The following is a 15075-nucleotide window of genomic DNA, read 5'->3' as shown; positions in this document are numbered from 1 at the left end:
CTGGAGTTGATTTTATATGTTCTTTGGTAAACTTTATTCTCAACGGTAATCAAGTTAAGACACATTAAATTACATATGTATTTTTCTTCCTCATCTTTTTTAACTTAATGTTTAGCATTACTATATTCTTTTAACACTACCTACTAAAAGCCTTCCTGTCGATCCTAGCTATCTGGCACGCCATGTGATTCATTGGCAATGGTATCACCCATTTTAAGAAAACAGGGATTATATTTGATTTCAAGTCCATATTGTAACTTTTCTGAATCAAATTGGAACATGACAGTGGAATATTTCCATCTCTTAAAATTTATCTTAATATGTAATATGAATCATTTAGTTTTTAAATTAATGTGGCTGCAAAATCAGAGAGTAAACTTGGAATCAGGCATTTAGGTTAAAATCTACATTGTTTCTCATATAGGATTAGTGACTTTAGGACGTTTACTACTTTTCTCAGTTACCTTTGATTGCAATATAAATATTCTTCCATATCTCACAAGATTATTGTGGCAAAAGTGAATACAGTAGAAATGACTCACAGAGAGTTTACAGAGGTACACATAATAAGAGGTAATAGTTGCCACTATTTCCATATTTAAAGTAGAGTATAGATAATTATCTGTAGAACATGAACTTCTTGAGGGTAGTAGAAGTCAGACAACTAATCATTATATCATTCATAATTGTTTAAGATTTATCTTTTTTCTAGACTTGTTAAATGCAAAATTTCTTAATTTTACTCCTTTCTTTGGTGTCACAGTCATTAGAGCTGAATATTAGGGATAATTAGAGGAGAGATAACTATTACAGTGATATAACAGAAATAAACACCAAGCACTTGATAGAGATGAACTACAATTCTATTTGGAGAAGTCAGAACAAACAATCAGAAAATTAAATTCTGAGGAACTTAGTGACTTGCACAAGACTATTATAGATTACTTCTAAAAAATGTCAGTCACATATATAATCAAACTTTTATTTAGTCATTAAATGTTAAAAAATAAAATTCATTTTAATGACATATTTTATTTAACCTAACATAGATGCCTACAAAATTAACACCTTAACATATGGTCATAGAGAAATTCTTAATGAAGCATTTTACATAAAATTTTTGTACTGTGTCTGAAATGTAGTATGTATTTTGGACTTAATTCATTAGTAATTTTTTATCTGTACTGACATTTTGAAAAAGTTGATTCCTTACATCCTAAGTTTTTCAAAATATAATTAGAATGTTTGAGGCAATTTAAAAATTCATAAATTTTGTGATATAAGTACTTCCAATTTCTTTTTATCTTTTATTATTTTGGTAGTTTCTATATCTTCCCTACAATATACATCATTAAGAAACTTTCTGTTCAAATTTTTAAAAATTGCCAGTACTTATTTTTAAGAAGAAAAAATATTATAATTTAAATCATATTTCAATTTACTTATTACTCATAATTTATATGGTATCAACAACCCTATTTGAATAAAATTTCAAATAAGCACATTGTGTTATTACATAGTACATAAAAATCTTCATAGCTATCAAAGAAATCCATAGATATCAAATAAGTCAGTGATGATATATATTTATACTAGAAAATATCTAAACACTGTATTATAATGCAGCAATTATATCTGGCACAACATAGTAGGTAAAATGAAACAGTCCTATTAAAATCATAAAATGGTACCTACATTTTCAGGTTTTAAATTTGAATTTAACTTAAATTAAAAATTCAGTTTTTCAGTTGAATAACTCACGTTTCAACTTTTTATGTGCATGTGCCTCTTAGTTTTATATGTGACAGGGAAGATATAGATATTTGAACCTACATTTTTGAGACTACAAAATCTATACTCATTCCACTATACTATGACAGATATATTAAAATAGACAATCTAGACATGAGTGAGTGCATCAAAGTATAATGGGAAGAGAGGGTTAATGTTTTCAATAGAAATCATATAGAGTAACTGTTCTTTTTAAGATATAATAGAGATAACCTTAGAAAGTAAAAAACCCTTGAATTTAGAATCATAATATGAGAAGCTTAATTTTAACAAGTAAAATATTGCCTATAAGAGATAATTTGTACATGAGATTCTGTAAATAAGTGATATAATGACATGATTCATACATAATGAATATTTTTAAAAGCCTTAAAACCATTGCATGATTCCATATACTTTTGAATATATTCCTTTTCTAAGGGCCATGAAATTAAATTGCGTAGACTCTATTTTAATCTTATGTAAATTTAAATTTAATGATATTCTCATGTTGTTTGACTCAGAAAATGTTGATCTTGGCATGGAGGATAGTTCTAAGGCAATATTTTTCTCTAGAAAGAAAGGATTTAATTAACACATGGCTAAATGTTTGTTTCTTTATTGTACTGATTTTCTCTTGAGAATTTTGAATGGTTTCCTGACAACCTTAGAGGCATTTTTTTCCTCTCTAGATTCGAAAACATAAAATACAAGAAAGGCATACTCTCTTATTTAGGGCAGTAATGCTCTGATTCTGCATAAATTATGGTTCTATAGCCCAATAAAAAGGTAGTACACTAAACCAATGTTTAGCAGTTAGGTTATTAAATTTTTATGGCTTCACTACTGTATTGATTTCAAGCTGACAGAAACTATAAACAGAAAATGTCAAACTGCATGTTGAAAATAAATTTTTTTAAAATAATCTCATATATTGGTTGGGTCTCAACAATTCCCATGGTTTTTATGATAAAATAGTCTATACTAAATATTTTCACATTTTTCCATCTTTTAATATTTCCCTTTGAAAAGCCAACAACAGCTCTAGGCAGTCATCTACCATGATTAATGACAGAGGCGGTGGCCTTTGTGTTACAATGCTGTACTGCTACTAGAAGTTTTCAAGGTCACTATTTCCCTCTGAAAAGTTCAAAGGAAGTTAAATATTCATAAAACATGACCTGATTTTATGAGAGGTGCCATACTTGTTTTATGACAGCCCATTTTAATGAAAAGAAATGCACAGAAATTTTTACTGTAAATACATGACATCCAATTCAACTGGGAATGCTCCTGAAAAGCTTTTCATGATTGAGGAAAAGAAGCAGGTGTTCTTTCAGTATCCTTATTTGGGAACATTATTTCCTTTACTAACATTATAAGTAAAAGTCAGAAATTCCTTGACTTACCTAAATGAAGTCTGTTACTGTCAGATATGTTAATCAAAAGCATGCTGTTGGTCATTAAGGGTCACCTTACTTAATGCTTTTGTTCTCATAACAAGTTTATTAATCATGTTTGTGGAAAGAATTTGTTTTGAATGGGAAATGTTTTGTTCTCAGACTTTATTGAGCAACAATCTAAAAGGTACTGAGATGTTTTTTGGAGAGGAGCTGTTTGTCTGGTTTTTGAAGCAAAACATTTGTTGATACAATTTAGATATTCATAATGATAATATTCATAATAAGGAATTGGTACCTGTGCATGATATATTTTGCTTCTTTTTTTTCCTATTACCCTCCCCTACCACTAACCCCTCTTCCCCCTCTTATTTACAAAACTTTGTTTACATTTTCCTTCTATTTTCTTTTTTTCTTTTCCCTTCCTTCCCCCCTCACCCCTTCTCATTTGAACATTTTCTTCCCATTTCCCTGTATCTATTATACATTTTAGTCCTTATATCCACTTTCAGTTTCTCACACCAGAGAGCCAATGCCATACTTAAACATATGTGTACAATTTGAGGAAAAAAAAGAATATTTCATCAAAGCTAAATCTTGTTCGTCTAGAGAGGAAGGAAAAGGAGAGGGAGGAATGGTTAGAAGGAAATGAATAAAGGAAAAAAACATAACTACTGCTTCTTTGTTGTTCGCCAAGAAATTTATACTGTTGTCCCAACTCTATTTGGAGCGATAAACTACTTTTGAATACAGTAATAACTTAGTTCAGGAGCGCTTCTGTTTACAAACAATTCAGTAAGTGAACAGAAGCTATTGGCAAAATTTTGCCTCTATTCTCAAACTCCACACTGGGTGATGAACACGACCACCGCCATCTTCCAGGTGGAAACACAAACATAGCCATCTTTCTCAGAATCGTGGGAAGAATAAAGTTAATGAACTAAGCACCACTGTACAATTACAGTATAAAAGCACTATTATTGGTACCATAAATTATGACAAAGTTCAAACAGAAGCAGAGAGGAAAACAAAATTACTTGCAATGAAGAATTCACACATACTTTGGTATTTACTATAACTACTAAAATCTAAGCAGAATGAAATAGCGTAACATGAATATTGGCAACATGATGCCATATTAGGGCCCAATTTTAGCCCAAAATTGAATTATATTTTTATGAATGAATACTACCAATAAAGAAATTCTTAGAATGGCAAGGTGGTTTGGAGTTTTGGTTACCATTCTCAGAGATTTGCTCTTTATACCTTTAAGCAATTTAAAACTACTGGGAGTTTTGAGCAGAGTGTTGTGTGTATATTCACAGAGTATTGTAAAATGTATAAATGGTATGGATTTGTATGTGTCTCTAAAAGAGACAGGGTGGACATATATAATTTACAATAATACAAAGAATGAGCAAAACCATCTTTAAAATATATATTTGCAACATATGAGACTCACCACTATCATATAAAGCACATGCATGAAAATGATTTTGCTTGTTCAAAATAAATTGATTGCTAGGGATGAATCTTAAAAACCTGTATCTAAGGCATAGTAAGGACAAGAGTAATAAAGTGAATGAGTGAATATATTATCTAAAATATAAAGCATGAAAAAGTTATTATTTTATAATTCTAAGAAACATAAATATCACATAAATCTATGGATGGTTTGATTTTCTTAGTTCTTTTTGTTTGGATTGAAAATGAAGTTACTCATACTTTAATATTCTTTTTATTTATTTATTTTTTTCTTAAGTTCTTTTATTGGTACATTTTAGGCATACAATATGTTTACATTTTTCATTGGGTGCTTGTACTTGTACATGATGTATCTTGGTTCTTACTTTTCCCTCATTACCTGTGTGCCCTTCACCCCCTCCGCCCTTCCCTACTTACAAAGATTTCATTTCCATTTTGTTTTCTTTTCTCATAGTTTTTTCTTTCCCTCCTTTCCTTTTCCCTTCTCCTTCCTTCACTCCTTCATCTTTGGACCTTTTTTCCTATTTCAAATTATCAATTATTCATTTTAATCATTTATTTTAACCCTTGTTGACACTATCAGTTTCTCACACTAGAGAAACCATTCAGTATTTACACATGTGTGTTCTATTTATTTTACTTAAAAGTATGGCCTCGATATGCAGCCATTTAGCTATAAATGACTCTAGTTTTTCATTCTTGATGACTGAGTAGTACTCCATTTTATAAAAAAAACGCATCTTCTTTTTTCCAGTTTCCAATTGATGGGCACTTGGTGTGTAATATTCATTTTATTCTTAATGATTGGATGGCAATTATAGAAAAATTAAATATAAGTACAGATAGAGAGTTATGAGCTATATATCACAACATTTTCTTATACTAGCTTATAGAAATTATTAATATTTAGCAGTCATATATATATATTTCTTGTATATTAAATATGTGAAGTATGACCACAAAATATGGTGAATATTTAAATGAAAAATCACATTTGCATCTCTTGAATGACTAGTGATGTTGAACATTTTTTCATGTTTATTTGCTATTTCTACTTATTTGTCTGAGAAATGTCTATTCATTTCAGATGCCTATTTTTGGATTGGGTCTTTAAATGTAGGAGGTCTGATTTTGTTTAAGTTCTTTATATACTCTAGATAGTAGATCTTTGTCTGAGAACAGCTGGTAAAAATTTTTCCCCACAAAGTGGGTTGTCTAAGCTATTGAGCTCATACTCTTAAGTGAAATAAATAGGACATATATGTGTAAATATCTAATAGTTTTTCTGGTATGAGAAACTGAAAGTGTAAATAAGGATCAAAATGTATAATAGATAATGTGAAGTAGGAAGAAAAGGTCCAAAGGGCAAGGGGAATTGGGAGGGGTGGGGAAAAGGAAAAAAGGAAAGGGAACAAATATGAGAAGAGGAAAAAAATGGAAACAAAGTCTTTGTAGTCCTCTTTCATAATTGTTTTTAGTTCAGCTGTCTTTGCTGCCTTGCTGTCCTAACCAATTCAAGTTTTTTATGTATCGTGGTCATTATGAATTTGAGGAAGAGCCAAAAGTCACAAAAGGCTAGATCTAGAGAATAGGTAGATAACAGCACAACATGTTGTTTTTCTGAGGCTACCTTTTTACTAAATGGCACTCAGCAGCTGCATCTACCATATTTTTGGTCACTTCTCATAAAAACATATAAGAGGACTTCCAGAATTACTTCAGAAAGTGGCATGAACTATGGGATATGCATGTAAAATCAAAGGAGGGTATCTTGATTAATAGAGACATGGGAGATTAATGGTAATATATTTTTAACTGAAATAGATTTTTTAAATGATTATTTTAGATATCCACCATATCTTTTGGTCATACCTCACAAATATCAGTGTACTATATTATAAAGCATGGGAGCTATTAGACTTTGTTTTTCAAATTTACTATATCCAATATATCCCAATACAAGAGGAAAGAACATGTGATGGGAGACAAGTCCAGAGTGTAAAGGATCTGTGAAAAGAAAAAAAACATAAAAAGATTTTCCAGGGTTTTATGTTTAGAGTTAAGAATTGGGTGGATGTGGCTCTAAAGTAAATTTAATTATTTGTATTTATTATATGTGAGAAGTTTAGAAAAGAAGGAAGTGCAAAAAATAGTGCCAATGTCTTAGCTGGAAAAGCTAGTTGTGCATTGACAATGTGTACTGAGGTGTCAAAGACTGGGGAAGAATAGACCGAGAGCTTTTGTACATAATGAGAAGGTCACAGATATTTAGTTTGTTTCATAGATGCTGAGTTACTTGTCTCAGTGAACTTCTGACGTAGTTTTTGAAAGAAAGTTATATGCTAGTGTCTAGTGCTCAAAAGAGAGAATGAGGTAACATTATAAATAAAAAGTTATTATAATCCCAGGTGTCTGATAAAACTTAAAGTATGCAGCCAAGTATAGAAGAAAGACAGAAATAGAGCTTATGTTTTGGACTGTCATAATTGGGAGATGGGTAGAGGAAGAATCATAAATAGACAAAAAATGTAGAATTAAAATAAAAGAACATGGTGCCACAGAAACTAAAGGAGATGATTTTCTTCTAGGTGAAAATTATTGCTAGTTTCAAAGGCTATCAGATTAAGCAAGTTTAAAAACTGAAATATTCATTATATTCAGAAGTATGAAGGGCATTGTAATGAACAGCTTCTGTGGAACCTTGCAAGGAGAAAAACTTTGGAAGGAGGATAAAATATTTGAACACTTTTAAAAGCCAGTAGGCAGTAAGAAAATGTGGTAAAAATCTGTTGGTAGAGGAGAAAAAAGATATACCAGCATTAAGAAAGAATTTTTTCTTTCTTAGTTTTGTTTATGTTCTTGTTTTTTGTCTTTTCTACTTCCTCACTCCCCTCCTCCTTTTTCTTTCTTGATGAGTTGGTCAGTTTATTTAGCTAGTTATTTGATTAGTTTTTATGGAGGAAGAGAATTGATAAAGTTTAATTTCTCTTTTCACCACCTGAAATGTACCATAAGGAATTTTCTTTAGTATGAAAAGAGACACCTCTTCAACTGTAGCAAAAGAGAAGAGGGAGAAAAAGAAAGGATGATAGAAAAGAAGGTATATTTCTGCATTTGACAGTAGGAAGTTGAGTGCATATACATAAAGCTGACTTAAGTCTCTGTGAGATAAATTTATCTAAACTCAGTTTTGGATCATTTGCAGGAGATTTAATATAGAATTATGGAAAATAGGGAAGTGGAGTTTTTATGTAATTGTTGTGTATTGTGTATTGACCATTAATTGATTATTTCTGTTTATGTTGATGTCAGGTGGTCTGTCTGGGTGACTTTTGCATGGGTACTCACCAGTCTGAGATTAGGCATAAGAAAGATCAGGTTCCAAAGCTCACTAAACAATGAAAGTATTTTTCCCAAACAAGGCTTCAGAGAGACAATCACATGTTATTATATGATATTGACAAGCAATCAGATTGAGGTAGGATAGAGAAAATGAAGGTTGGTAAAAGAGAGACAAGAAATATTGTAATTTTTAAATTATTCTTTTAAAAATAACTGCAGCTTCAGGACATGGATTAAAGCCCTTTTCCTTTCTAGGCATTTCCCTTCCCCAAAGTTCCTAAGGATTTTAAGGACACCACAAACGAGGGCTCATATTTTTCATCTGTAAATTATTTTTTAAGCAGGCAGCACATCTCAGTTTCAAACATATGTAAATGGTTTCATTTCTAACAGAGCCCACTGGATGTGTCACCTGACCGATGGAAGGAGTACAATCCTCATCACTCATCTTGGAGACACCTTCAAGGACACATAAAAACTCCAACCCCCAATCATAATGAGTTTCTTTGGAGGGCAAACATTCAATTTAATCTGAGTCTACATTTAAAAATTCTATTTAATAAACCTCTTTATGCTTCTTACTGATGCATATGGAAAATTCTTTTTCTGTGACTTGCGTCAGTGAACCTACAACCTACCAAATGGATGTGGTGAGTCAAGAAATGTTCAGCCTCTTCACTTTGGGGAATCTCTTGGGATGGTTTATGTTCACAAGATGAGATGATAAACTGTGAAATCTAAAGTGAATAAGGATGAAATACGACAGCTTAGATCAATGATAGTAAATATGTAGATGTGTACCAGGCAGCAAGTTTCAAAGAGGATAAAGGATCAAAAGGATGGCACTAATGAAGGAGATGCATAAGTAATCAGTATCAGAATATGTACTGACCATACATGTGATTTCCAGGCTCATCATGTTGGGAGAAGAGAGGATATAGCAATGCAAAGACTTGACTGATGAAATGAGGAGTAGTATTTGCTGGAAATTAAGAGAGCAAAAATGTTGATGTAATGCAAAATATGGATAGAGGTAGTATAGAGAAAGTTTCAAGTCCATGAACAAAAATTGTCAATTAATGTAAGGAATTGACTTCAAATTCTGTCAGAAATGGCAGTAGAGAAGGGGGGTAAATAATTTTACATTCAAATGGCAAGAATCTGCTTAGTAACTGACAATAGTAATTATCAATTACAGGAGAACAGAGGAGCAGTGATCCAATCAGACCAGTGAGGCATTAAGAGGACAGAGATCTGTTCCTGCTCATGCCTGAGGGGCAGAGCTGGCAGCCTCCTTCATAGCCCCAAATATTGGTTAGTCTGGCAGTTTAGGAATTTGAAAATTATAGAATTTATGTAACTTGATGAAAGCAATGGTTGCAATGATGCTTTCTAAATCTTTACTGCCACCTCACATGACATGTCAATAACCAAAAATCTCTGCCTTTTTAATAGTATGTATTAAGTTCTCAATTAACAATTACATGAACATACATCATTTATCTCAGTTACACTATAGAAAATTCATTTATTCATTGGAGCCCAACATTTATTCATTGGATGCTTTCTCTGTTCTGTAGGATCTAATTTTTTGTCTTATATTTTAGAATGATATTCTTATACTTTAGATTTTATTTTAGTCCTTCAAATGACATATGTCCTAAATTCTAGTAGTACTTTATTAATGTGTGAAACTAGAGGTTGTAGGAGACTAACAGGATATACCATTGATTTTGTAAATAGTGATTTTGGAGGAGAAACGATAGGAAAATTATCTTATCACATCACATGTTCCAAATTTCAGAAATAGTACAGTTTGAAAAATGGAAGTACCCTATATTATCACAAGATAGTATGTCACAGTCTTCTCTATACTCTCTCCCATATTATGCCTACTCTCAAGGTTTCATATAAGAAGACATTCTGTCTAAAGTTTTTGCACTTGAAATAAATAGAATACATTTAAATAAAAAGTTGATTTTTTAGGACACATTTACACTTTCTTACAAATCTCCTTGTTATCCATTCTTAAACCTAAATCCTTTCATCCTAACATTTAAAGACTTCCAAAAGCTTGACCCAACCATTTTTTTCCTCCACAAATTTCAGTCTCCAGAGGAATCCTTAGATTTTCTTTTTTGAAATCATAAAGTTGTAACTGCAAGTCTTGACAACTCATTTCTGGTGTAAGTGACCTTGTGAAGGCCAGAGAGTTAATCCAAGTCTTTCATTTCTTATCTGTAGATTAATGATAGTAATACTATATCATATATATATATATATATATATATATATGTTATGTGGATTAAAATCTTATTGCGGTATTAATTCAACAAATGTTTGAGTTCTTACAATGTCTTGGGCTTAGGTTACAATTCTTCTATTAATCAAAGTTTTCATAATTTAGTTCATAATATGAGAAATTATATTGCCCATCTTACAAGGAGCAGTTCAAATCTTATTTCCTGTCTGAAAAATGACTTACTCATAACCCTTGTCAAATAACCTATTAACTGCTATGGTAAGTTTTATCTAAGTTAACAGCTACTGTAAAGCATTGTCTGATTTTGTTTAGTATGATTTCACATACATAAATCTCTTTTCAATTATAATATTGACAAGTAGGAAATTGTTATGGCTTGTATCTAGATGTACCCCCAAAGCTTCAGGTGGTCATAGGTGGGGCTTTTGGGAGGTGGCTGTTTCTAGGATATGTGCTGCTGGGATCAAGGATAAAATGATGCTAAAATTGAATCATGATGTGATGATAGAATTAAGGCTGGCCCAACCTGGGTATAAGTGCTGTCCATCCTAATGGTGGGTAGCCTGGATAAGATATAAGAAAAAGAAAGAGAGTTAGTCTTAGTCATTTGTTGCTTGCTGCTTCACTACTTTGCTGCCTTCTGCCCACCATGAACTGTTTCTCCTCTGGTATACCCTTCTGCCATGCCTTGGAGCCAGCAAACTAAGAACTGAAACCTCTACAAACTGTGAGGTAAATAAACCTTTCTTCTTTTAACTTTGGGTTTTGGGTATTCTAACTCAGCAATGAGAAAAGTAGTTAAGACAGAGACTTTGACAGTATTTCTGTTTCTTTATATTCCGTGTTCTTGCATGGTTAGTAGTTGCTAGTAAGTGTGTATTAACAGACAGAGTAGTTAAGTAATTTGATAGATTTTCTTGAAAGAAACAGTGGCTTTTTGTTTTTTGATATATTAGAAATTTTATTACAAGCCAGACTATTTTTACAGACAAGAAAGCCCATGACTCTCATAGTGAATGCATTCTACTATCCATATATATATATATATATATATATATATATATATATATATATGAAAATGTAACAGAATTTGGATCAGAAAAATAAGATTATAGGTACTCTTAAAGGGAGTAAAAACATTGTCATTTGGATTTTGCTATGTTCTTTGTTCTTCTGTACTATGCATTAACAAGAGAGGTATTCAGAGGTACTAGATAACCTGTGTTTTTGTTGTTTTTGTCTGGTTTGAGGTAGATTGTCTGTAGCTATTTATACTCTTAGCAGTATTTGAGGTTAGGGAGAATCTCAGTTTTAACGAACACTTTTCTTAGAAAGTAGAACTAATATTGCACTCATAATACTTATCCTTTACTTTTAGTTGTCTCAAATGGCAGCTGCTACTTTTATTACTGTATAAAATATCTGACTGCTTTGGTAATAAAGAAGCTAAAGATCCCACTGCTCTCTTCCTAGGCAATGGGAACAATAAAAATACCATTTAGTAAATTCTATGTTTGCTAGTTAATAAAATACACCAAGGAGGAAGTGAAAGAATCACAGTTGATTTGTTCCTTAGATTTTCCTAAAAACACAACACAATACAATAAAATAAAAACAAAACTATTATCTCCTCAAGTGTTGATTGTTGTTCATGGCTTCCAGAATAAAAAATGATTTAGCCATAGTTCTAATGTTTAACAATTCCAGATATGTGCATTGCTTTGGCTATGCACTTAAGTAATATCCACATTGGCTTATGAAGTTTCCCAGGTTTAGGAAGTCCCTAACTGTAACATACAAGAATCAATGGTGTATTTATTTAATTCTCTATCAAACTCTGGATAATAGGGGCCAAGAAATCACCATGACTGAGAAAATGAACCACACAGCTTGAAATAAAACATGGTAAAGCAAAAGAAATCAATAATAGGGGTGGGGTTTTAGCCCAGTGGCACCATGCCTGTCTCTCAAGAGCAAGGTCCAGAGTTCTATTCCCAGTATTAAAAAAAAAAGAAATCAATAATGATTTCAATGAAAGCACAGAATAAAACAGGCATACCACCCATCTTCTGTTATAATTTATTGGGAATTCATGATAATATATGTTTGTCATATATAATATTATATATGTATATATATGTGCCCTTTTGGGACTATTAAATTTATGGCTTTAATGTAGTAAAATGCAATGTACTTTCTATGTGTTTAAGTAATTCTGCCTTTTCCTTACTGAAAAATTTTAGTGATTTTCTTATACTTGCCTTTTTTTATTTCCTCCCATATTTGGTGCCTGAGATTGCTTAGACTTGGAGAGAAAATAAGAATTAGTCAAGCAGGGCTGGGGATTTAGCTCAGTGTTTCCAGTGCCTGCCTCGCAAGCACAAGGTCCCAAGCTCATTAAAATTTGTAGAATTATATGAAAATATGTGTATTAAATAATCAAGATATTATCTGACTGAAGCTGTCTTCATACTGTTGAGTTCCTAGGTAACAAATTGCAACCTAACAGTACAAAGTAAACTGATACATAATTTGGTATATTTTTTACAATAAATGGCTGCGTTTCAGCCAATTATAGGTAGCTAAATGAACATACTATGCCCAAATAAGGCAGATACCTTGTTGTAACCAATTAGGTAACTTCTCTATTTTTCTTCCTTGAGTAACCTATATAAGCTCCATGCTTATGTTGCTGGGCACAGCTCTCTGACCCTGTGTGTGTTCTGAATGCTGACCCATTTATGAAGCATTCTTTGCTCCCATGAACTCAATTGAATTTGTCCTAAATTTTTAAACACATCCACAGTTTAGTTAACATACCAGAATACCATGCTGAAATTTAATGTGAAGACAGAAATATTAGAAATATGCTTGTCTGAATTTTCTCTCCCTCTCTTCTCTCTCCTTTTCTACCTTTCTTTCTTCTGTCCTCCTTTTCGTTCTTCCTTTTGACAGAAACTTACATACACTATTTAATTTTATGTAATTTTGGGCCAGGGCTTTAGCTCAGTGGTTCTGCCACCTGCCTCACTAGTGCAAGGTTCCAAGTTTGATCCCCAGTACCAAAAAAAATTGATATAATTTTTTAAATTATATCACTTCACTCATCTATGACCATGCAGACATAGACACCACTGCCTTCTAAGGTCTCAATGTGGATTTGCAACAGTGGAGGCTGAAGACTGAAGTGGGTTGAATAGATCTATAGGAGCAAGGAAACATTCCAGATTGGTAGAGAGATGCATTAGAAAGCTGGGACTCTAGAGACTGAGAAACAAGACAGTGATAAAGGGACGGAGAAGCAAAGGATCCTTCTGAGCCAGAAAGGAAGACATTTTAGGAACAAATACAGTAATATAGAGATGTAGTTTGGTTTTGGTGGTTTGATGCAAAATCCTCCCCCATTTCCCTTCTAAATGTACTAGATAATCTGTATAGTTTGTTAATATTTTTGGACTGAATAGCTATTTTTTTGAAGAAAAAAATCCTCATTGGGGAATGGCAAAAATAAGCATTCAAGCTTAAAAATCAATCAATACATAAAAAGTTGATGGAGAAAATCCAGCCAATTATTCAAGATCTAATATGGGTAGAGATTGGGAGACCATGCATTAGAACATTTTCCTCTTTATACACAATGCAATTGTCTGCATGTCTGATATTTTACAGATATGAGTAGAGAGAATAAATTAGTTCACAAGTGTTGCAACCCAATCATAGGCAAAATCAGATAGACTTTGTGGAGATGAGAAAGAGACATATAGACTGGGAGAGAATGGGAGGGGAGAAGGGTAAGTAAAAGAAGAGCCAATATGTACTATTTGTATGTACCAATTCTCCAAGAATAATGTATTCATTATATATCACATATATATGCTAATAAAAAAGAATACACTGTATAAATCTAATGTGTTAATTTTTTTAATCCAATTAAAAATTTTCTATTATTAGGTATCCTTTCATGAAACTGATAATGGGCTATAGTTTGGGGTACAATCCTCTGCAAAATAAAATGCTGGTAACTTTAAAATAACAAATAGCCTGAAAACATGACACAAGTTTAAATTTGCTAATGAAATTTAATTGTGTTTCAATTTTCATTTTCAATGGTTTGGATTCCATTAGAAAATTTAAATCACCCTTAGCTGTAATTTGTGTGTGTGTGTGTGTGTGTGTGTGCGCGTGTGAGAAATTTACAAACAAAAGTATGCTTTGATATTTTCCACCTAAGTAGCTAACAGTTCATCACAAAACATAATGATTCTGTTTTACAAATTTTAATTTCATGACCACATGGACAAGAACAATTAAAAAATGTCTAGATGTAGCAGAACAAAGAAATCTTAGTTCAAGTATTTAAAAAATGGCAGCAGTCCAAAGCTGTAGTATTTGAAAAGAATCTAATGAAAAGATCAGAGAGCTACAAGTTGACCTTATTTTATTAAAAAGCTGCTATCTCTGATCCACCTGTAAAAGAGGGGAGTAATTTAATTTCTGAATATAAGTGGGGAGATATCCTGAAATGATCAAAAGTATGACAGATGGATTTTGTGATCATTAAGGATATTTTATAGTCTACAATTAAATGCCTAGAATAGAGGTTTTATAAGGTCTATGTTTCACTGAAATTTTAATTGAATAATTAGTTTAAATGCTAAACTGGGAAAAATGATAATTCTACTTAAAGAGAACAACTAAGGAGATTCACTGACTTTTAATTAGGTTGTTCATTAATTTCCCTTTTAATTTTTTGAATGATCGAGCTACAATGTGTGCTAATTGCTGCAACTACTTGATTCTATACATGAAGTTCAC

General features: G+C 31.9%; 1 protein-coding gene across 1 annotated transcript in view; it reads right to left on the bottom strand.

Moving 5' to 3' along the window:
• Positions 1-15075, bottom strand: part of Galntl6 (polypeptide N-acetylgalactosaminyltransferase like 6) — a 1152292-nt gene that overhangs the window by 963411 nt on the left and 173806 nt on the right. The gene's annotated exons all lie outside the window — the stretch shown is intronic.

The sequence above is a fragment of the Heterocephalus glaber genome, unplaced genomic scaffold (assembly GCF_053883595.1).
Source record: "Heterocephalus glaber isolate CG9 unplaced genomic scaffold, H.glaber_assembly_v1.0 deba00001461, whole genome shotgun sequence".
Lineage (NCBI taxonomy): Eukaryota > Metazoa > Chordata > Mammalia > Rodentia > Bathyergidae > Heterocephalus > Heterocephalus glaber.
Note: the sequence above shows the minus strand (reverse complement) of the source record. Positions and strands in the feature narration are given on the sequence as shown.